The following is a 26,315-nucleotide window of genomic DNA, read 5'->3' as shown; positions in this document are numbered from 1 at the left end:
AAAGGTTTTTCCCGCGCCCTGAAACCCGTTTATATCTACAACGGCGGTACGTATTAAATGAAAAAAGTTGTTGTTGTTGTTGTAGCGATAAGGACTCCCCCCGAAGGCCTTGGTATGACCACATGAAACCTTCAAGGCCATACCGCCCTCCCACCTTCTAGATCCATGAGGAACTTGGAGTCCCAGAACCTTGGCTGTTAAGGAAACAACATTCGGCACGGGTGGGTGAGGTTGAAAATTGTGTTGGAGAAGCTATATTTGACAACACCTTGAATAGGGTTGCACTACACATCTCCTTAAATAAATTTGGTATTTTAGTCGCCTCTTAGAGTAGGTGCGAGGGAAGAGTTAAGAAAACAGTAGTTGGTTGTTCCGGGAGCAGGTTAGCATCGGCAAACTTTACATGTGTTAGTACAAGCGTTTTCTAAGTTGCACATAGGCTTATATGTATCTTGGCTCCACAAGGTCGTATTCTAAGTCGATACTTGACCCTCACACATCGGAAACGTTTATTTTATATCTGCCGTTGTTAATTTTTTGATTCGATCTGTGATTAGGAAATAGTCGAGCAGCATTGAAGATCTTAGTATATAAATCCTGGTGCTGTAGATGAGAAAATTTCGAGCCGCGGTGAAGTGCGCTGTATTTTCCTACTGTGCTCCCACTCTCTGCCACGACTCGACATACGTCACGGGTTGCTACCTGTTTTTTTACAGGGCAACGCTGACTACTCTCTTTCTTGCAAAGTTATACCGTTTTCACGCAGAAACTTAATCGAAACATAATTCTGTTTAATGAAATAATTAAGTTTCCCTTTTCATACAGGTCCGTTTGCTTCATTAAGCGAACATCTGTCAGCAGCCCAAAAAAAATATTTCGTTTTTACAAAAAATAGTTAAAATGGAAAGCAGCCGTTTCCTTCTTAACTATAAATACAGTCAAAATAAAATGAATGGGCAACTATTATTGAATGGGCCATATTACCTTTTGCAGCAAAAATTAAATTTTGAATTTTTTCGTGTTTTTCTATTTTTCGTAAATTGTTGAAAATAATTTATTTTTGATTGTCATTTGTTACATTGACAATGAAATTTGAAGCACCAATCAAAACCGATTTTTTCACTCGAATAGGCAATAAAAAGATAATTAAGAATTTGTATTTTGTATGGAGGATTGATTTCAATTAGGGCTTTAATGTAGAACACTTGACTAATTACTTCATTGAGCCTCTATGTGAAATTGGCATTACCATCTTTGCACAATGACATACATATTTTTACAAATTGCGGTTGCCGACTGCAAGTTCACGCTGATTAGCATTCACTCAAAACTTTTTCTTTATTTGCAAAATTGTGGCTCAACCCGCAGCCAATACCTTAGAGCTCCCAGTGCTCGCCCCCAATAAAAAGGTGTAACAGGTGCATAGCGACCTCTGTTCTTCTACAAGAACAAACAAATAAAATTAACATGTAAAATAACATATATTCCACTAAAATAACAAATAATATAATTATAAAAAAAACAATTCGCCCGCCGAATCACCAACGCTTAGACATATTTCTGAAGGAAATAGTCGTAGACATAAAACAAATATTTTCTACTTACGTTTATAGCTCTATCAACACTGTGGTCACGAATCAAATAAAATTTAGAGTAATGACTAATGTTTAGCTTTAGCCGAGGCATTCCAACGAGCTTAAAACTCACTGCTATTGCAGTCAATGAGTGTCGCTGAAGTGTAGGATTTTAGCAACCAGTTGAATTGCTGGACTGATTTTGTTTTAAAAGTGCAAGTTTTTGTAAGCATACTGTATTATAACAATACTTTACAAAAATACTTACTTCATTTGTATCCACAAGCGACTGCTGATCGTAAAAGGTTCGTACGCTTGCTTACCGTACATGCTTACAGTTGGTTTAAAGTTAAAAAGCCGCCCACGTGCGCTGTACTGAACATTTTCATTAAGCTAAAGCTATCTTAAAGAATTTATACCACCGACTATCATGTTTGCATCTTAAAATAAATTGAGATTTATGTCTGAATGTGCGTAAAGTTTAGAAGATGTAACTAGAGATGAGTGGGGATTAAAATTTAATCTCGTACATCCCGACATTCCACTAAGTTGCGAGCAGAATAAGCTTGACTTCAATTTTGTTTAGGCGCAGCAGCCACTTGTCCTGATACTTTTATGATTTCCTCGGTTAATCTCGTAGAGTGTGATACTTCTAGGAAAATTAAATTCCCACAATTTCAAAATTAATTTCACTAAAAGAAAAAGACTGGTAAAATCAACCGAAATACGGGTCAATTCAAGCGAAATTTCCGTCAATGTTTATGCATCGCTACAAGATGTTGAATCAACTTCGAACAAATCGTTGATTCGTAATTGACCGTTTTAGTAGTCAAATGAACAAAAAAAAAGTTGTTGCGACAGCACCTATGTTGCGGCATATGCAAAGCAGATGAGTTTTCACTGAGATCTTTTCATGGTAGAAATACACTCGGAGTGCTTGCCGAACAGTGCCGAGGGGCGATGCCGCTTAGGAAAATTTTCTACTAATTGAAAAACCTTATTTCTAAAATTTTTATGTTGCTCTGCCCGGGGTGTGAATCCAGAGTCTTTGGTGTGGTAGGCGCAGTACGCTACCATCGCATCACATCGGCCGCCATATACATACGTAAATATTTGCATACATATAGTACACAGCATACATAAGTACAAAGTAGAGAGCGCAGTGAGCGTAAAATGCTCTTTGAAATTTGCTCATGTATTGACTGTTGATCGCTGTTGAAATGACCAGTGAGATCAGTTGTGTTAATTAGGAATCTGTCAATTTTACAGAATTTTGTTAACTTAAGAGCGACAATTTTTCTTCTGTTGAAATGACTAAACTAATTTCTTCGCTTGACAAAGAACTCGGTCGAATTAACTATAATTCGATCAATTTCACCGAATCTCCGTTAAGTCAATAACCGCAGAACCGATTTATTGATTTTACCGGCACCATTTCTTTTAGTCTTCAAATCCAAATTTCTTTAGATTCGTATATTTATTTAATAGAAAATGGTGCTAACTTAATACCTACTTTTGGAAAGGTTTTATAAAATCTACTGTGGCTTTCTACCCCCTAGACAAATTTTTGCCATGCTGTCCATTCCAGTTATGGGTTCCGTATTTATCGATATCATGCACTCATCTTTAGTCGTAACATTCTATTGCTACTTTTCGAAATAAATAGCTACCAGTTAAAGGCGCTAACTTAAGTAAAATGTATTTGCTTGATTTTCCGTATTTGTTAATCTCTGCTGCTGATGTTACTGCTTGTACGGCGCGCTCTGCCTGATGCTCACGTTGCATCGATTTTTATGGCAAAGTGGAATTTGAAAGCATTTTATAAATATTTATGAATTTTACGTTTTCAACCGCGTACTTGCATGTGTATGCTTATATAAAATTATATGCATTTATCCGCATTTATGTGCCGTAAACAATGCAACTGCAGCATTCACCCGACTCCCTGCCTTTCGTATACCTTTTTCTGTCTTGCAGTTGGTCGGTTCACAAAAAATTTGCAATTGAAATTTTGTGTGTGTTAGACGCTCACACCCGCCTCACTGATCATTTGAGTATTTAACCCTTAGCTGTCACACAAAACCAGCATTTCATAATATCTTCCAGTGTCTTCAATATAAAGTTATAAGAAATAAAGATCTGTAGCTGTTTCTCCATCTAACTGTCTGTATTTGTGGAAGCCTCTCACGAAGAAGGAAAAAACGCTGCAAGGTATAATTTTGCCTTTCATGAAATTTATAATTCCTACTTACACTGTTTTCTGCTTAACTAAGGCTAGGTTGGGTTAGGTGATAGCTGCCGTGGTAGGGGAAGCTTACTTAGACAGCATAAAAGTCCGTTGTGATACCACATGAAATAACGGTGACGTAGCTATAGCTACTTAGATAATCCTTGCGTAGTAACAATACAGTATCTAACGAGACCAATCTCAACCTTGCACAAATTCTCCGGAGATCCAAGTGAGTTGCGATCGAAATACTTTAGTTCTGACAAAAGCTGGGCAATGAAGCAAAAATTCCAGTATACTAAAATGTACCGCATGGCTTCCCATTGGACAATGACCCCTCAAAATCACAATGATCATTGATAGATAAGCCCTAGTGAATCTTATCATTTCAGCAGACCTCCTCCCATCCATTTCCGGCAAGAAAGATCTTGCTACCCTGCAATAGGTGGTGTCCGCCCAACGCATGCTGAACTGACTCAAGGCACATCTATGCAGGAGCATAGAATTTGCTTGACAGTTGCCCGGGATATCACTACGGCCGGGCACTCAGATAATCTCTGCCTAACTAAACAAAACCAGGCTGAGCTCACGCCAAGGGGACAGTGCCGACAAACACTGAACGGCCTATTAATTTAGGTTAGCTGCGAATATTCAAATTAACAGCCCCTGACCAAGAGCCGCTGGCGAGGAGGGGTTGGTTTAGAAGGCCTCATACACCCTGTGAACCGCCAGTGACGGGGCGAGTAGATGCCGCCCGTAATTTAAGCATTCACAACCTGCGTCGGGGCTGCATCGAGGGAATACCTACCCAAGATTCGGAGGCAACTACGCGGTGAGGGATACACATTCAGGAAGAAAACAAGTGATAGTGTATTAAGCGCAGTAAGGTCTTAATAAAGGTATACTGGAATAACGATTTGGATATGTTTGCTAAGGGCACGAGACGTCGCTTATCACATAAACTTAACAGTTACATACCGGAACACTTTTCGAAGATTTAGCGGAATCTTCCCTATGCCGGTACTTATTTGTGACCCAAAACATGTTTGGAGTCAACAGTGGCATTTAATATAAATTACAGCATCTTTGGTGTTACACATTGTTGTCTGAGACGCAGTAACACTCGCCAAAGAGGAGTGATTACCGTTTGAGGCACCCGAAAATGTGCTACTCGGGCACCAATTGTCTTTATATACAGCAGCGAAAAAGAAATTAGCGGTTAAATTTTTTATTAAATTTGTTCAATTAAGTTCTTCCGTTTTTATTTTCGATAAAAACCAGATTTACGAAAATTTCGAATTCTTCATTCAGAGTTTTCAGATTTCTTTGAGTATGTAATTTCTAAGTCCAATTAATTTAAGTCTCAAAAAGTGCAAGTTATAAATTTCAAAATTTGTTTTGCTTGTTAATGTATTTTTTTGCCGACAGATGTTTTAAAACTTGTTTCATACGAAGGGCACATGCCTTTATTTTTATATGGAAGAAAATCTTGAAGAGCCTTCGAAAAAAATTGTCAAAAATCGATGTGAATTTTGAGAGACCTATAATTTGTATAGTAATAGACTAAAAATGTCAAGGCTGCAAAACTGTACACTCAAAAAAATTCACTGTAAACAAAAAGTTCGATATTTTCATAAATTTTTTTTTGAGGTCAGTTGGCATAGTTTCTGTTACAAAATTCACGGAAGATTTTCTTAAATTATAAAAAAAAATAATTTTGATGGACGAAATTTTATAAAAACTGCGTCTGTATTCGCTGTTGTAAAAAAATTAAGAAATATACGTATATGTACTAAGTGTCAGATCGAGGGTTAGAAGGAAGTTTTTACCTTAAATAAAAATATATCCGTATAACTAAGAAATACAAAAGCATCCAGAAGTTTGATCTTAAATGGTGCAACAATTTTACTTTTAACAGTCTAAGACTATGGTTATCCTGCACTCAGAGAAATAATCGTTCTAAAACGAACGAAACAAGTTCAAATTTAAGAATATTCGTTGACAAAAGTCTGCTAAGTACGTTTTTTAAGAACAGTTTTTCCAAGCACACCTTTCGTATTTTATGACCAGTTTGGTATTGATATGTGAAACTTCTGTGCTGATTTCAAGCACTCTTTGGGCTTGATTTAAGATTTTTCGTTCTCACGCTTCGAGAACGATTTGATGTCGATTTAACATTTTTCGGTCCAAATTCAAGAACGATTCGTGCTTGATCTTTGGTGGGAGGGGGAAAGTATTTTTTTTAGTAGGTACCCATTTATTTTTTATTAGTAGAATAAAAAATTGTTTTACAAAATTCAGAGTTTGACGGTGATCGAACTCGCGCCACACGATCGCAACCACAATATCAAAGCCGCTGGGCCACTACAACTGCTCGGTAGCTCGTGCCAAATGTTGTATTTAACATTGTAGTGCATACGAATTGTACCGTTTAATTTTTCTTGAAATTAATTTAAGAACATTGTACTTAATTTAAAAACATTCGTTCTCATTAATAGAACATTTGTTCTCTTTTCAAAAAAATGGTGTCAGTTCAAGACCAAGGTTGTTGTTTTAAGAACAGGTCGTTCGTTTTTCAAGAACAAAAAAGTAAGAACATGAAGAGCTTGAATTGAGTCCGGTGGTGCTGGATTTTAGAACGGCGTTTTTCTCTAAGTGTGTGAGTGGTGATATTTTTTGTTATCAAAACAGTCTGGAATCTCACTTTGTTGCCCCACTTTCGATTTACGAAACGTTTTTAAAATAATACATTTTTAATTTTATTAAAATAAATATAGTATATTATTATAATTAAAAGTACAAATGCGTAATAGGTTGAAATAATATATTGTTTTTTTCAATTTCAGGTGAGTTACAACTATGCATTAATGACCAGATCAATTGTTTTCTACGTATGCGTAAGTATATACAAAGCAAAAAAAGTTGAAACTTAAATAAGGCTTATTTCAAATAGCCAAAAATACTCCTTATTTTTCTGTATTTATATCACCAGGCCTAAGTTTTAGCTCAAAGGTAACGTTATGCATATAATCCGTCTATATTAAATAAGGCTTACATAAGGAATTATTAAAAGGCTTTAGGTAGAGTATAACAACCTTATTAAAAGGATTATGGCCCAAATACGGCCTTATTATAAGATACTACTTGCCATATTATGACCTTTTTTATAAGGCTTATAACCCACTAAGAATCGGGCTAACATAAGACGTTAACGCATTCATAAAATCAGGCTTGCATAGGACTTATAAAGAGGCGCCATCTGGCTTTAAAATAAGTGATCTCTGGGCTCTGTAGGATGTAGACTATAACGATTTTGTAGGGACAGGAGTGGCAGTGAAAATAGAATGGGAACAGAGGTGAGAACTTCCCGTTCGCTATGATCCTGTCTAAAAAATAAACTCAGAATCTTTTCATCGTATATTCACTTCATTTGATATTCAAAACTTCACACTGATATTAACATCTGATCATATCCGAATTATGTGTTCGATACAATACAGATTTATTATTGCACATATTAAATACTATTTGAAAAAAAAAAATTATTTAACCCCAAAACAAATTTTATTTGCACCAGAAGCAGTTTAGTTTCAATAAATAAATACAAGGCGCGATAAACTACGGAGAGACTTTAGGCCGAGCTTCTTTTTCAATTTGCGTCATGCTCCTTTCAACATTTTCTACAAATTGGCGGGGCGTGTCCTACATATTTTACGCCGACTCCGAACTGCAAGGCAGATGAGTTTTCACTTAAAAGCTGGAAGAAATACACTCGGAGTGCTTCTTAAGTCACTGCCGAGTAGCGACCTCGTTTAGAAAAACTGTTTTCTAATTGAAAATCTTGTTTCTAAATTTTCGATGTCGCGATGCCACGATCTTCACTGTGTTAGGCGTAACACGCTACCACCACAAAACGGCAGTGGCCAAATTTTTTTGTTTAAAGAACGTTAAAATAATCATTGCGTATCTTATAAAAGAAACTAAAAATGTCTTTTGACCGAACTCATCGGTGTTTACTTTGAAACACTAACAGAAAACTAGTTGACATTAAAGGCCTGTCGAATAACATTTTTGATGCCTCATCGTGCGCTGACAGACGAGTAGGCGGCAACCATTTACATTATAAATAGCGCATCACCAGCATCATCGGGCCGTGCAAGAGTAGCCAATTAAATAAATAGATAAATAAACCTCACCTACTCGTGGCGAATTTTGTTTCTTTACCAGCCGAGGCACTGGCGACCCCAAGTTCCTCATGAATGTGGTGGTGGGAGGGCGGTATGGCCTAGACAGTTTCATGTGGTCATACCAAATCGTTCCCGAGATGGTCGGGCTAGTACCTTAATGGTGTTTGTTACCGGAACTTACCGGATCTGCATCCGGCAAAGGACCATCAACATCGATAACACTCCCTCAAGACCTTCGGGGAGTGTCCTTATCGCTACAACAACAACAATAACAAGAATTTGACGTTTGTTTTGACAATTTAAAACTGAATTTTGCAAATGAATATGTTAGCAAGTATCTTTCTAGTATAGTGGAAATGTTTAGAAAAGTACTTCGAGGGATTTTTTTTGTCTTTTATATTTATAAATGCAACATCTTGAGCGATTGTGAAGATGTTCGCTTTTGCATCAAAACTCATGAACATGAGAAATTTAATTGTGATGCGGCCATAAAGTCTGTAAAATGTGTATTTAGATCAAGATATATAGAAATATATTATATAGACTGATTTTACTAAAAAGTTTAATTGTTTTATTTTCATATAGTAAGAGATTACAACCTATTTTTAAACGGTTTTATTTAGCTTGACTTGACAGACTGGCTGGCTGGCCAGCATGAATTTTGTAATTAAAATTTAAGTAACTTCCCAAAAATTACAAGCTTGAAACTTGGAATATAGTTCAGAACCCGATGACAATGCAATAATAAGAAAAAAACTCCGATAGGTGGCGCATGGATCGAAATATTTAAAAAAATTGTATATGTGGTCCGATTTGGTTCATATTTGGAACGCATAATACATACATGAATAGAAAGCGGCCTGTGAACAAAATCGCCGCTAAGTGGCGCAAGGATCGATATATTCAAAAAAATCGTATTTGTGGTCCGATTTGGTCCATAGTTGGAACACATAACACATACATGAATAGGAAGCGACGTATGATGTCCGATTTGGCTCATATTTGGAACAAATATTGCATACAGTCCGGTAGAAGTGACATCAAAATATTTTGGAGTTCGAGGAAGGACAAGCATACGTGGCGCTAAGTCGAGTAAAGTCTTTGGAAGGATTATGTATTGAGGACTTAGATTGTAACAAATGGTCAGGAAAGAGTCCTTGTAATAATGAGTCACTAAATTAACTAAATAAATTGAGAAATAATAGGCAATTAAATAAAGACTAAAAACTTGAAAGTAAAAAAAATAAAAAAAAAATTTAAATCAAACTGTTTCATTGAAAACAGTACTTACATGAAGTAATAATAATACTGAAAGTTAGAATATAATTCGGTAGGTCCTAGGTACTAGTTATCACACTCCTCATCAATCTAGGGCGTTGATCAGATAATTAAATAAAAGCGTTGGACGCGTAAAATTTCTATTGATAGTCATATATAAGAACAACTGAACCTTAATAAGGTCATGTTACCTCACCTAATTATATTCTAGCTTTTAGTATTACTATTACTTCATGTAAGTACTGTTTTCAATAAAACCGTTTAATTAAAAAAATTCTTTTTAATGTTTTTTATTTGTTAGTAGGTACGCACCAACTACACATTGCACTAGCACACCCAATCACTCAACAATAATTCACAAATTATATTCAGTGTCAGCACATAATAGCGGAAAGAAATACAACAACAACGAAAATAATGTGCGAAAATCACATAAAACTAAATTTTAGTCTACAAAACCTACATACGTTTTTTTATGAGCCCATCCGTCTGTACTTTTTTGCAAAAATTATATTTCACATTTGACTGATTCACATTTACTTTGTATGTATGTATACGCCCCGCCAACCCGCATTAAAGCTCCTTCCATGAGTTTATGTATAATTCGTTCCGCTATATGATGAGTGCGTGTGTGTGTATATATGCCCCTTTATTTCAGTATAGCCCATAGCAAATGCGTAGTCAAAGTGTGTCAAGGACAGAATTGTGCGAATTTTTTTCGTATACCTATTTAACTATTAGTTATATATCATTGTATGTTTATATGTTTCTTCTAAGTTGCGAAAAATTTTTGTGCGTTTTTTACTCGCCCGTCTTTTTTCGATGCTTTTTTTCATTGTTTTGTGCAAAAATTATCGTTTTTTGGGAACGATCGTTGCGTTGCTACCAGCGCTATAGTACACCAAATTGTATCTATCTCAGTCATAAAGTATATATACGTATGTTTATTGTTTATTTATTTGTATGTATGTATGTTTCTAGAGTCATATAAACCCGAAGCTTTATATTTGTATAGAGTATATATGTGGATACATACATATGCAAACGCGTATACGCACAAGGCATATGAATAATAGCTATATACCCCCACAGGGTATACCATATAGAGGTTTTTGTACCTAGCTGTGCTTAGCACAAAAGATCTCGTTTATAACTCTAAAACGAAAAGAGATCATAATTTTATTATGTTATTTAGTTTATACTTACTTAAACGGGTGTGAGGTAAACCAATTCGTTGGCCGACTAAGCGAAGGACATTTGATTTACGACTCACACAATCACACTACTCGCCGCTACAGCACGGAACTTGCGTTCGTTCGTAGCAATGCTGTGCGTAGTGTAAGACATTTTAAAATTTACTCAATTCTTAAATAATTCAGCAATGGATAGGCTAATTTTTGGTTTCATAAGTTATCTTTTGTAGAGTTAAATTGAAAAAATATTTTAAGGAGTTACAGATCAAGAAGTTCAATAGTGTCCGAGATGAAGTCTTACCAAAATTTAAGACCTTTGTTTTTAGTATATATGTATAACGAAATAAACGCACCGATGCAGATACATACATTGTTGAATGTATCAGAATTATCAGTACAATTAAAGAAATAGACTGAGTATTGCAATTGTTGATCATAACCTAGGCATTTCAAACACGATTGTATTGTAGAGGGATGTGGAAATATTTAATGTCGGTTCTGCCAGCTTGAGCTCAATATCTTTGGTTTGGGTAATGCTAGAATGCTTTTCACAAGAGACTGCAGTTTAGTTTAGGTACACAAACCCATGTCTTTTGAAGGGACCCATATCTAAAATTAATTCTTCAGAAGTTTTGTTTAAAAAAATGTGTATTATAGGGTAGCATTCTAAGTAGCAATCTTACTTGGAAATATTTATTTTTAAATGCAGTAAAAACACCTATCGTTTAACACCCATATATTTAATACATTTTTATTTTCAATTACGTGGCAACCTTGCAATTATATCCTGCTAGCAATCTTTCAATAAGAGAACTCAGGACGTAGAGTTTCGCTTATGCAAACAATTTTATTCAAATTGGTCAAGCCGTTTTCGACATTGTGGCGGATATATAAAGAAATATATTTAACATGGTTGGGTGGCAACCATAAGTATCTACCCCTATTAGAAATATTTTGTTGTAATGCGATGTTGAATTCCTTTCGTTTGATACCCACACTGGAGTAATAATCCACATATAAACTCCGATCGACAAAAGAGTAAGACTTTTCTATTAATTTTTTAAACTTGTTTATGCTCCACCCTATACAATCATCATCTGTAAATGTAGATATGTCTGCAAGTGTGTGTGCGCAAAATATTTCGTTTCTGACAGTGTGGTAGTCGCACTTTTCCATTCTCTGTGGCATTAGAAACCTACTGAACTAATTTCGCAAAATGTCGACAAAGCGTGTGTTCGCATATACTCACTATGCAAATATTAAAACAGACATACAAATATGATAAAACATATTTACATAAGTATAATAATTTATTAAACGATAGCACAGAAATTTTGCAAATTTTTTTTATTGTTTTAAATTACCCTTTAGGAAATACTTTGCAAAGCTTAAATATATAACTTTCCCAGCAAGAGATATCGTAAAAGACTCGATTGGGGGCACAAAAATTTGTGGGTGATTTATTTTTGAAATTTAATCTATTTTAGCCATAAAAATGCAAAATTTTGTTTATTGAAAGTGGGCACGATACCTTGAGTTAGATGATATAATCCAAAACGATTATAAAATCTTTAATTTATTTATAATTTTATGAATCATTTTAACATTATCCTCGCGGCGTTAGAAAACTCCCCTGTGCTATCGGGTATGAATCCAATACACTCCAACCTACAAGTTGGTCTAACATTTATCTGTTTATCTCTGTTCCTCTCATTCTCCGTCCATCTGCTCTTCTTCTTCCACCTCTCTTTCCTCCACTTCTTTTCAGCCATCTCCCTTTCTATCAATGAATACGTTTTTTTTTTTAGTTTGACGGCTCCTGGTCGACTTCACGAAAAAAAATATGTCGTCTTGCATTAAAAAAAATAGTTGTATATAATAAATGTGTAATCATCATCATCACTAACGCATAACCTAGTGTAGGTTATTGTGACCGTCGTTGTGTTACAAGTCTTCCTCCACTTGTTACTTCCAACTCAGAGGAGATTTCCCCTTTCCTCTACGAAGTCTTTGAGCTTTTATTCGTTGCATTATGTTCGTATCTGCTTAAAGCGCATGATGATATCGTCGGTCCCATGGAATACTAGCACGTTTCAAACTCTCATAGTAGACTTACACAATTTATGTTCTCGTAGAAAACTAGCATAGCTAATTTTTGGCGTGAAAGATTAGCAAAATTACGTTGTACGGGCTTTCTGTTATTCGTAAAGAAATCTAGCACTTTTCTGTAGTTTGCGTGGAAAACGTACACGATAACTCCTTCGATCACTGCTTTTGGTATCTCGAACCTTTAGTACCTTTTTCTGGAACACTCGAAAGGCCATACAATCCTTTCCCGACAGTGTCCACAGGAAAGATAAGAGGTTTAAAGAGCGTGATTTTTGTTCATGGAGATAGGACAATTACCTATTCAGTCCAAAGTAAGTAGTATGTTTGCAATATTTTGTCTAGTCTAGGCTTGATCTCTAAGATTACATTGTTTATCGCTGTCAATTCAGAAAGACGAAGTAATTTACCGTATCCAATTCATATGTAATATCTTAATATATAAAAATCACGTGTCACTATATTTGTTCCCGATGGACTCCTAAACTACTAAACCGATTTTGAATTTTTTTGTACCTCGTATGTAGTTCGATCTAACTTGAAATATAGGATAGGTTATATCTCAGTTTATAATCGCAATATTATTTTATTGCAAATTTTTTATTTGTTTATACGAAATAATAAAATGTTACGTATACGTACCGCCACTCACATTTTCAGGTGGTGCGGATATACTTCCATGTAATTGGTTGGTGTTTAATTAAACAACGTTCTTATCAATAAAAAATATTATAGCGAATGATATCAAGTATAGCACATAACCAGGCCCGCCGAGAAGGTGGGGGGGGGGGGGGGGGGGATTAGCCCGGGCCCGGGGTTTCTGAATGGGCCCGCGATTTAGAGGTACTATGACATTTTTTAAATCCAGGAGAGTCTTTAGTTGTTCCATGTGCAATTTTTAAGCCGAATTTCAAAAGCAACGAAAATCTGCATTTCGTTTTAATATTATAGTGAAGTGTGATAAATTAAAAATCTATATACATAAAAAGAAAGGCTAAAATGTGTGTTAGTTGGTCGCCGGTGTTTGAAGAGATGCATTGGTCGATTTTGTTCAAACTTTCACACAAGTTGCGTAAACCTCACGCGGTGGTTACTACATAGGTTTGGTTCCGATCGACGTACAGGGTCTCAAGATATAGGCCGAAACGTAGACCCGAGTACCCCTAGAACGTAGATGAGTGCTTTAGTAGAGGGTAATTTTAATACCCCTGGGTGACTAGGGTCTCGAGATGTAGGCCAAAACGTGCCCAGTGAATGCCTAGACAGTGTTTATACAATATGTATATCAAATGACAGCTGTTGATGAGTGCTTTAGTACAGAGTAATATATTATCCAGAGACGGACTGGGAATGGGATTAGGACTAGAAATTGGACTGGGACTGAGACTCGGAGTGGGACTGGGACTAGAACTGGAATAAAATACATACCACCCTCTAGGACAGGCAATAAGGGATGCAGAAGAATGAGAAGAAATTGAGAGAAGAGAAAATAGAGAATGAGATTGAGAAAGAGATAGAATGAGACGAAGATGGAGATAGATGAAGCGAGAAAGACGGAGGGAGGAGTGAATAAAAGGATTAGGAAAAAGTGAAGAGGGGGGAGGGCAGAGTCAGACGGAAAAAGCTTATTAAAATGTATGCAGATAGGCCAAATTTAGGACAGAACAACGTCAGCCGGGTCTTCTAGGGTATGTATAAATATTTTATTAAACATCACAATTCATGAACAATTGTCGCTAGCAGTGTTAACTTTACAAAATATGCGAATACATTGCGTAATCAGAAAACAGATGTGATGTTGAGAGGACTCAATAGCGCTATAATTTTTCGCACACACAAATCACCGCTCTACTGCTCTACACCTCTTGCTCCAGACCTCAATTATTTAAAGTTTCAATGATAAACGTTTTCTTCATGCTCCTAACGCTCGTTTGCACTTCGTCTCTTTTTTTGGTTTTTGCATCGTCAGTTCGCAAGCTATGCACAGAGTTAAAGGGGGATCAGCAATAACGAATTGGAAACAAAATGGCAAACGAAAAAATTTAAATTAAAAGAAGTAAGGACGGGACTGTCTTTGGCTGTGCCGAAGACTTCATACCTTTCATGAATGGGGCTGAACAATAATCTTATTCCATTCGTAATCTCCAAATAATCGGATGTATAAGATAAGAAATATATAGTGAACAGATGTACATACCTAAACGATTTTAAGATAAATATAAAAAAAAAAAAAATGGCAAAAAACCCCCTTATCTGAACGATCGGTTGTATGGGATATATGTTATATATAGCTCCGATCGAAATGATTTTTACAGGAAATCTTTTATGATATATTAGAATATATATCACCAAGTTTCACGTTTTTATATTGGAAATTAAGGGAGAAATTGCCAAAACTCTTTCTATCTGAACGATCGGTTGTATGGGATAGGTATATACTATATACATATAGCTTCGATCAAAGTGATTTTTTCAGGAAATCCTCTATGATATATTAGAATAAATATCACCAAGTTTAAAGTTTTATATTGGAAATTAAGGGAGAAATGGCTAAAACTGTTTCTATCTGAACGATCGGTTGTATAGGATATATATTATATATAGCTCCGATCGAAATGATTTTTTCATGAAATCTTCTATGATACATTAGAATAAATATCACCAAGTTTAACGTTTTTATATTGGAAATTAAGGGAGAAATTGCCAAAAACCTTTCTATCTGAACGATCGGTTGTATGGGATATATACTATATATAGCTCCGATAAAAGTGATTTTTTCAAAAAATCTTCTATGATATATTAAAATATATGTCACCGAGTTTCACGTATATACTTTCTAAATTAAGGGAGAAATGGCCAAAAATCTTTCTATCTGAACGATCGGTTGGGTGTGATATAACTATATATAGTTCCGATCACAGTGATTTTTTTAGGATATCTTCTATGATATATTAGAATATATATCACCGAGTTTCACGTTTATACTTTCTAAATTGCGGCAGGAATGACGAAAATCGTCTTATCTGAACGATTGGTTGTATGGGAGATATATCTTATAGTGGTCCGATCCTACCGGATCTGACAAATGTCTAATATAATACAAAAATACATCCTTGTGCCAAATTTCATTGAAATTTCTCAAAATTTGAGGGACTAGTTTGCGTTTAAACAGACAGACGGACGGACAGACGGACTTGGCTATATCAACTCAGTTCGTCGCCCTGATCAATTCGGTATACTTAATGGTGAGTCTATCTTCTATATTTCTCAACGTTACAAATATCGGACCAAAGTTAATATACCATTTCATGTTCATGAAAGGTATAAAAACACAACAAAAGCATCTAACAGTAAATAGCAACAAACAAATAAATTTTCTGAAATATAAATTTAAAACGTTACGCACAAAAACAATACAAGAAGGGGCGCGATGATAGATTTGCAAATCTAGACAAGCGCTCCTTAATAATGAGCCAAGCGCATGATAGTTGGGAGCCGATCGCCGTATTACTCTATACAGTGAGGGCCAACACGTTAGTTGTACTACCGGTGAACATCGATGGGTAGAGAATTTGTTGGACGGTATGCGTATACGTTGCGTTGTGACATATATAATTACGAGCACATAAACGACTTTATATAAAAATTTGAGAACACGAATTTGGAAGCCGACACAATATACATACCAAAAGCATAGCATGATTCGCATATCGGTGCGCGTTTGTCGTTGGTGACATCATCTTGGCGGTGTGGCGTTGAGTAAGTAAAAGAAGAAGAAAAAAAAAATGGTATAGCAAAAAATTAGATTGCGGAAACAGTGGCGCTGAGCAGTATATGGATGGGTGAGAGGGTAAGCGACTGACGAATTAGGGGTGGACGACGCACGACTCTGTAGGCGGTGATAGCTGTATGGGCGCGTAAAGATGGTACATCAGTTTATGTATATATGTATGTATATACCCATTAGGAAATCGAACTAAAAATATGTGAACTTTGTATAAGCTAACTGCCTTTCACAATAGGTTGAACTACTGATACGGTGCGATAAGCGGAGGTATTAGATGTTTATAGCGGTATTTCAAGCTATTCAATATAGGCCATTCAATTGAGATGAAGTTTGAAATTTATTTAATAACTTCTACTGCGAGTTGGCAAAGAGGGCGCAGCACTCGGAAATGTCCCTATTCGTTTGTGAAAATTCAAATGGGGACAGAAGTTGCATAAGCACTAAAGGCGTGGATAGAAGTGCGGTGCTGCAATACATCGTCATATCACGCCTAAAATGAGACATACGACTTACATAGTTGATTATATCTCTAAAGAGAGAAGACTTAAGATGCATGATGGGCACATTAACTATCACTACCTTCAGGCGTCACATGTTTATAAATTAGACCTCGATAATAACCGCAGATGTAGGCATAGCTACACTTGTGTACATGAACACATCAATCATCATTTATGTACATAAATAGAAGGCGACGAAGAGATAACTCACTCACACACATGTAGTCATCAGCCCAAGTTGCTACTCACACATACACACGCATATAGCTCAATTATCAAGCAGAAGATACAAAAATTCTAGAAGGCGAAACGTCTAGACCTTAGTAGAAATATGCGGACGAGGCATAAAAGAGTATAAAAGCAGCGCAAGCTGAGGAATGATTAATCAGTTTTGATTTAAACATGCTATTGATTGTGAAGTACTACTCCCAAAGTAATCTAAATAAAAACCAGTTTGCAATACTGAATATTGGAGTGATTTATTCAACAGTTTAGCGATTCGAAAGTTAGCTTAATTTGCATAAATATCAGAAATTCCCTAAATTCGTTACAATAAAAACACTAACGACACATTCCGTCTATGTGAGGTCTTTATTGACCGGCCATTTCAACCTTACTTCTACACGACATCTTTTCTTTTCTTTCGCCTTTATTGTTTTAAAACTTCTTGCTGTAAGTTGTAAGCCTGCTGTTTTCAATGAAGCAGGTTTTCCAAGCACCTCTGGGCCTCAGGCTATTCCATAATGTAAAACAACTTTTATAAATGCACTACTTTTTCACTTGGAAATCTGAATGTGCTTCTATAGGGTTTGGTTTTCTTTGTACGTTTGAATTTGCCAATTTTCTTAGGTGACCGCGTTTTTTGTTGGTATGCTTTAAATTTTGCACAAATTGACAAAACTGCTGAAAGAGAAAAAGTAGAAAAAAATCTACAAAAAAATAATTAATAAAAAACACGTTTGTTTAAGTTTTATTGTGCGTTAGGCGCTTATCTTTTATTTCGCCTTTGCTAAAACAGCTCTCTCTTTGTTTTAATAACACCTTATCTTATTTTTGTAGTACGTACATATGTTTTATATAAGGTACAGTACAAAGCCGATGAAAGCTCCACCTCGTATACAAATAGCATTTGAATTAGAGATGATTGATTGATCTAAATATAGAATCCCGATTTAACTTCCATTTCCTCATCACACTTCTTCGGAAGAACTGCGCATCACTGAGCCGGCGACTTGTTCAGAGCTTGCTTGCTCTTCTTCGGAAGGAAGTTTCAAATATTAATGAGTATTTGAGAAATACAGAAGTTGTACTCTCTTAGACTAAAAATGGTTGGACTGCAAAGCTCCATACTCAACAAAACTTAGAAAACTCTAAATAAAAAGCTTGCAATTTCGAATTTTTTCCAAAAGGTTTCTGAGATTGGTTTGCAAGTATTCGTCGAAACTTTTTCTTAAACTAGCGAAAATCAAAAAACAATTTTGTTGATGAAATTTTATAAATCTTGGTATTTCTGTTTTCGTTTTCGCTACTGTAAATCCATAATTATTAACCTACGTGTTCACAAATGTCTCATCTCATTATATAGATTATGAACTGTCGTGTTTATGTTTTTTACACATCTTTTATTTCATGCTTTATTTTAAGGATGACACTCTAAAGATGGTTCTAGATCAGCGGAAAAGCAATCACATTTTTGAAGACCCATTTTCGAGACCTAAGAAAAAGAAGTCGGCATTTCTAAAATTTTTTCATCTAGTGCAGATTATAGAATGGCAAAATTTGTATTGATAATATAGTTATTTGATTACCGATTTTAAGTTGACAACGAAAATGAAGATAATCTCTTCCTGGTCTAACGTTAGCATACCTTCCAAAATGGCCCCTGTCGTGGCTTTTAAAATTAGTAATGTAAATACCGATTTGCAGCGCTCATCTCTAGTTTCAACGCATTATAAACTTAGAAACACAAAAAAATTATTATTTGCCAACAATTTGTGCTAAATTTTTTGCGAATATGGAATTTGTACACATGCGAAACGCACGAAATTAGGTCAAATTGTGACGTGATGTTGTCGTTAAAAAAAAAAAAATTGTTAAATAAAAGTTTATTAGATACTGAAACAAATTTACGCAAAGAAAATTTGTTTGTTTATTGTTGAATCTTTTGCAATCAGGTTGAAAAAAAAAAATAAAAAAAAAATGTCGAAATTCATAACAAATTTCTTTTCACTGCTTGTGAAAAAGAGAGCACCAACGCGTACAGAGAGTACAATTCGAAGCAAGTACTCTCAAAGCGTGGGAAGACTCTAGACTAATTTACCCTCCGGTATGGGAGTAGTGTGCTTGCCTACCATAAAGAAGATCCGATTTTCTGGGTCAGGTGACATCCCCCATGAAAAAAATTGAGAAAAATGTTTTTTAAAATGAGTAGTCTCACAGCAGTTTTTTTGTTCACACAAAAAACGTTTTTTTTTTTCCAAAATGGGTATTATTTTTCGCGATAGGAATTTATTCCTTAAGATAACAATATTTTTCTAAAAATAAGGAAACTTGTCTTATTTACATGGAAATTAAAAAAAAGTTCCAGCACTAAATTGAATATAAAATTTCATGGCGAATAATCAACCCCCTTTTTTATGTTCTGGTGAAGCTTTTTCTTGCGATTTTAAAGTACCACACCTCGAGTTAAAGATACAAATCCTCTGGGTGGTAAATTGCGTGAAATTATTACTATGCTCTATTATTACCTGATCCAACTATTATGCTAATGCTATTCCTATTTCACCTAGTGGGCCCTGTCCTACCTGATATTTGGTTTACGTTCATAATTTTAAAAGAATTTCAAGAAGTTTCTATCGTTCAATCTTCTTCTCCTTTCTTCTTGTATACAAGTTCTGCAAGTATATCTACCTCTACCCTTTCTTTCCTTCTTCATATTTTCGGTTCGTTGTTCTCACGCTATTCATATTATTCGCTCCTTTCTTTTCCCGTTCTCTTAAATGAAAAATTTCACTGGAAATCTTCATCCGCACTCAAACGGACTAAGTGCGTAGATGCTGATGATATAGCGGCCGCAGTGGTTTGGCTATAACGTACTCGCCTACCACATTAAAACTCCCTGGGCTCATGACCCGGGAAAAGCAACATCATGTAGAAAAAAGTTTTATTCAATCAGAAAAAAATTGTTAAAGTGGAGGAGAGATAACGGAAGATATTAATTAATATCAGCCCCTTTCAGTAAAATCAATTGCTTCACTAGGCAAAGTTTGAATGTTAAAATAGTATCGACTCTATGTGATAAGTGACAGCATTTGTCACTGCGTTCACATCAGCAACGTTTAACTACATGAACTATCACATACAAAAAACATTCCTAAATATTGTAATTTTACCGTAAATTGTTACAATAATAATTACATCCGTCATTAGTCTGTGTCCATTGCCATACGAAGTGTAAAAGTTTAGAAGTAAAAGGGCCTTAAAGTCTTTTGTTTTTTTGTTTTTTGGAAAGGTGTGAAAGGAAAAAAATGGCTTAAAACGGCATACATGAACAAAAATTTTTATTAAATGAATGAAAGGCTTTAAATATAACTTATAGCTAGTTTCTAGGCGCAATATCAGTCTAGAAAGACTTAGTGAACCGAATAATTTTTATTATTATCTCTGTTAGGTTATTTACTTAATTGGGAAGTTACAAAATAAACCACGGATTTTGCTCTTAAAAATGCAAAATAAAATACAAATTTGTGACATGTCTTGCATGAGAAAGTGCCGAATTTGTTAACAATTCCCATTGTAATCTTGCAGCGCTTAAAGTCAAATGTTCTCACTTCTCAATTATTCACCCTACTATATCGAATAGCATAAAAAACGCCGTAAATCCCTTTTAGTCTTATGAGCTTCGGAATAAATTATAAGAATTAATGAAAATAAAAAACAACTAAATATGATCGAAAAAAAACCTTACCAAAACAGAATCACTTGTAGTCGAGTTGCAAAGAAATTATCCAGAAAATAAATATGTGAGTTGATATGAGCGAGATTAAGCAACAGATACACAATTCAGTGAATAGACATAAATCAGATCTCTAGTAAAGTCTCACAAATAAGGATATAGCTATGTTTTTGGTGTTATTGTGGCTTCCTTTGAGAAATCTGTAGTATCACGATTGATCTACAACATCATTTTCAACTTATTCTTAAATCAAATTTGAATTTAACTTTATTAAAGTTAATGCACAGAAGTAAATTAAACAGAATTTTGGGGTTTTTGAAAAGTACTTGGTTGGCTTCTTATCGATAGCGAATTATTATCGCCTAGCAATCGACTTTTTATCGCCGAGTCATCGGCCTTTTAAAAATAAATAAATGTAAGGTGCGATAACCTCCGAAGATATCTAAGGCAGAGCTTCTCTTCCAATTTGCGTCGTGCTCCTCTTGATTTTCCCTTCAGATTGGCCGGACGGGACCTACATGTTTTATGCCGATTCCGAACGGCATCTGCAAGGCAGATGAGTTTTCACTGAGACCTTTTCATGGCAGAAATACACCCGGAGCGCTTGCCAAATACTGCCGTGGGGCGACCCCGCTTAGAAAAATTGTCTTCTAATTGAAGAACCTTATATCTAAAATTTTGATGTTGCTTTGCCCGGGGTGTGAACCCAGGGCATACGGTGTGGTAGGCGGAGCACGCTACCATCACACCATGGTCGGTCTTTTATTGATTTTTTATCAGCGTGTTATCGAAAATGGTTAAATATGTATCATCGGTTTTATATTGAAGTTTTATCGGTATTTGCATAAAATCGATGATTCCCAGAAGAAATTGATAATTTTCAATAAAAATTCGATACATTTTTATAAGAAGTCGATAAATTTTAGAAGGAAAATCGTTACACTTTATATAAAATATTCATAACTTTTCGATAAATAATCGATAACTTTTCGATAACAAAATTTTTTCTTTAAAAACCCGATAACTTGTGGATAAAAATCGTAAACTTTTGTTATCTATAGAAAATTTATAACACTTCGATAACAAATCGATAACTCGTTTATACCTCAAAGGTAAATCACCTATAACAAACCTTCCCTTTCCTTCAATTTCCTCGCCTCGATTCGCTGTGTGCTTTCGCTCATATGAATTATTTCACAGTGTTTCCACATTATACTACACTTATATTCTATGTTCCCCTATATAACTAGCATATACTTTCGCTTACAGAAGCTAATTTTTAATTCCCTTTTTTGCAGTTATTTTTCTCATTTATACTACTAAACCACGATTTCAAGGTCTTACATTTATTTCACTTTCCCGTCCTTTTTTACAATATACTAGGCATACAAACTTATGTACAGCTGCAAAAAAGAAAATGTGCTTAAAAATATGCATGAAAATTTCGAATTATTTATTTAAAAAATGTTCTACATTTTTCTGAGTTCTGTAGCCCAATGAATTCTTATTTAACAAGGTGCAAGTTATCTCGAAACTCGCATTAATTTTTGAAATTTTTTTCCAAAAGATCTTTTAGATTTTCTTCCATAACTTTTTTTCGACTGCTGAGTGGAATATCACCCTATCTCGGCTGCCCTTTCGAAATCGCTCTATCTCAGAAAACGGCTGAAGAACGCTTTGGCTTAGAGCTTGTTTCACAAACACCCCGCTAATGTCAAAATGTATGGCATTTGAGCTCAGATAGGGCGGGTATGAAGAAAATCTGAGATAGGGCGTTCTCCAACCTAATTCTGAGATAGATCGTTTTGAAACAAATTTCGAAATGGCGCGTTTTCGAAACGGCAGCCGAAACAGGGGATATTCCACTCAGCAGTCGATTTTTTATATGCACGCAAATCTGAAACAACATTCGAAAAAAAATCATCAAAAATCAGTACGAATTTGGAGTGACTTAAAACTTGCACTTTGGTGACCTAAAATTGACTGGGCTACAAAACTGCTTACCTAAAAAAAATTCTGAAATTTTTAAAATTTTTTCAAAAAAGTTTTTGAGTTTGGTTTACATAGTTTTAGTTCATTGAAGTTTTTTCTAAAACTTTTAAAAAATACAAAGAGAACTGCTACTTTCGTGTACGCAACTGTAGAAGTAAGTTTAAGCTTTGTATGCAATTATTTACGTTAGTAAATCTATATGTAAATTGTATTTAATTAAAGCTTGGAAGTACCACTATTGACGATTCGTCTCTTACTTTTAGCCAACGTTAGCTCATTTTTTCGACTTGGAATTTACATATATGTTATTTACATATCTACATTAATACATACGAGAGCACAGATATCTACACACATATTTATACATGTTTTACGCCCGACAAACTTGACACTGACTTTGAATAGCCATTCGACGCGCCTCTGAACGACGCCTTCTCTTACCACGGCTTTGTTGAGACGGAACTACAGAATATAGCTTCTCTACTCAAGTCACTGCCACCCTCACTCTGCGGCTGTGACTACAACTTCATGAATATTATTCTTTCTAAAATCGTATAACAACAACGGCTTATAATTAAAGTAACAACAATGGTTAAGGCATTAAATGCACAAAAAAATTAACGAGATTCACAAATTAATTACTTTAATGTGCTGAAGTTTTTATGCGTTTCTTTTTTTTGCTAACTACCTTTTCCAATGTTTTAAGTATGTATGTGTATACGTACTAGAGATATACGCCGCCGATAAACGCCGGCGCCGCCGATTTGAGTGGTTTTTCGCACGCCGCCGCCGACTGTCAAAAATATCGGCGCGGGGGCGGCGGCGTCCGGCGCGTTACTATATTTTCTACTCGTTTAAGACTGTTTAGGCCATTTATTGTTCATGTCGGATATGGTCGAAAGTGGTATCAACAGATGCGCATCACTGCCAGTTATAAGAAAGTAATTGCGAAATTGAACTCTTTCTAATTGTTCAAAAGTTATTTTTAAAAACAGGCGCTTTCGATGTCAGCTTAACACGGACTTTGCATCACCCAATTCACCAAGTTAATAAAACAAAACACTGAAAGAAAAGTTATATAATTAATTTATATGCTCACTTTGCTTATTTTTTTTTTTTTTAATTAATAATTAGCAATGAATTCTAATAGAATGGCGAACATGTTTTCAAATTGTCCTTAAGATGTTAAAAAAAGCAAATTTCCCCAAAAAGGTGCCGATTTAAAAAAAAAAAATTGCATTGCGATTGGCTGAAGGAATAAGCGAAATCAGTGATGCAAAATCCTTTAGTAGGTTCTAGGAGTATAAACACTCCTTTGAAATGATTCTTAGCTCATACTTACGTTGAGGATATATGTACGTATGAGAAGGATTTGAAAAATCACTTGGGCTTACATTCAAACATCTATTGTTTATTTGCGAAACTTTAAAATGGCGTCTGAAATGTCAATTTTGATTTTCACACTTCGTCCTTCAACACCCAGGTCTTCCGCTTTGACATTTCCTAAAGTTGGCGGCCCTATCCAAAACTAGTCCCTTGGAGTGAATCACATTGATTATAGCCTATCAATCAAGTTTAAATATCACCTACACGTTACGGCTCCTTTTACAAATGTGAATACGTAGGCACATATATCTACCAGGTGAGGCTTTGTCCTTCGCAAGAACACTCAAAGTGGTGAAACAAAAGCTTTCCCAAGACAGTGGAACTAATGACCGTGTGTGATACTACCCTAACGTAGTGGAGAGTCGAACTTGTCTGAAAACTGAAGCTACGCGGTCATCTATTCTAAAATATCGTTTTGATTTAACAAAGACTTTTGAAATCAACGTTGTGAATACAAATGTCTGCAAACTTTGGTCTACATTTTAAAAATTATATCCAAGGTCCTTGTAAAATTTTAATTATGTAGATGCGCGGAGGATTATACTATGCTTATGATTTCGAGGGCCGAATAGTCACTCCCTAACGTTTTAAGGTGTTTCTCTGGTGTAGCTCGGCAGCATAGCGCGACAAAAACATCCGTTAGAAAGTCTTCGGAACTACACCTAGAGCTTCTAGGAAAGTGACGTAGATGAAGGTACATATGAGTTCGAAGTCGCAGTCGTATAGCTTCTGTGCTGGCATATGGTGTGAGGGTCAGGAGGTGTGGTAGCGACTGGTGGTCGGGATTGATACTGTTCGCACATCGGGAATTGTAGCTCGAAAAAAATGGATGCGCCGTGTGCCACGAGAGTCGTTAGTACTAATAGACCATTAATAGCAACCGTAAGTCGCCTTTGTGAGTGACCGCCAAGGAGGCACAAATGATTTAAAGAAATTTTGTTCGCGACGATTAATAGGAGTTAACCCCAGGTGAAACTACGCTTTGCACGAGATATACGGACACATGTGTGATCATTTTATGTATCTCTATTTCATTTCATCAGAAGCAGCAGTACCAATTCCAAAGACCGGGGTTAGGTTCGAAGCCTCCCTGGAGTAAGTGAACGAGGGACAATCCCTCCGCAAAGAGCTACTCCTGAAAATTTTTGAACGATCTGAGAGTTTTTGATGCAAAAACCCCGGATCTTTCCGAAATGGCCGAAACGTTACATACAAATAAAACCTTTCCTAAATATTATTTTTTTAAATAGAAAAATCAAGTTTTTAAAGCAAGAACACCAGCGTACGCCGGCGCGCCACCCACGCCGCCGCCGCCGATAAAGTGATCGGCGTAAACCTCTAATACGTACAACATTTTTCAAAATTTATTTAACATTTTAAATTTTTTTTAATTGTAGGTCTTATTTCTTTTAATGCTTGTTTTCCTTCTTTTTTGGTAATTTAATTCAGCTATACTGCAAAAACAAAATATTTAATATATGTTTATAATGCTTTTATTTTGCCTTTAAGCATGCGAATTAAAATTTGTTTTCGCTCATTCTCGCTGCATTCATTGCGCATGCGCAAAAGTCGCACTTTTTGTATGCGAGACTTGTTAGTAAAAAAGTAAAATACCTAGACTTTTTTCGTGTTTTTTATACACTCTCTAGAAGAATAAAAAATATGCTCAAAATATCATTAAAAATACAAAAAAGGATTAAGAATTAATTTGAGTATATACATATGTATATGGTTTCCTGTATACATATGTTTATAAAAATTTATTTGCATATACATATATACATACATGCTCGTGTTATGTATGCAATACAAAAACTTATGAAACGACTAAGACATAATAAAATCCACAATAACTCGTTAGAAATTAGCCAGTGGAAAAATTAATAAAAGAGGTGAGCGTTGACGTAAAAAAAACGAAATAAAAGCGCTTAAGCGGAAGCTTGCAGCCTAATGATTACTTAAGTAGATGCTTATATGAATGTGGGTACGTGCAATTCGCTTAGATTCAAGGTTGTTTAGTTTCGCATTTTGCAATCCGTAAAAAAAGACAAAGAACAAACAACACTAATAAGCAATTTGAATATAATACGTATATAGATACATACTAACGTACAGCAGCGAACACGAAAA

At 35.4% G+C, this 26,315-nt stretch overlaps 1 protein-coding gene across 15 annotated transcripts in view; it reads left to right on the top strand.

Moving 5' to 3' along the window:
* Positions 1-26,315, top strand: part of LOC137250593 (uncharacterized) — an 856,443-nt gene that overhangs the window by 207,115 nt on the left and 623,013 nt on the right. The gene's annotated exons all lie outside the window — the stretch shown is intronic.

Source organism: Eurosta solidaginis, chromosome 4 (assembly GCF_040869045.1).
Source record: "Eurosta solidaginis isolate ZX-2024a chromosome 4, ASM4086904v1, whole genome shotgun sequence".
Taxonomy (NCBI): Eukaryota; Metazoa; Arthropoda; class Insecta; order Diptera; family Tephritidae; genus Eurosta; species Eurosta solidaginis.
The sequence above is the reverse complement of the archived record's forward strand: the minus strand, read 5'-3'. Positions and strand labels throughout refer to the sequence as shown.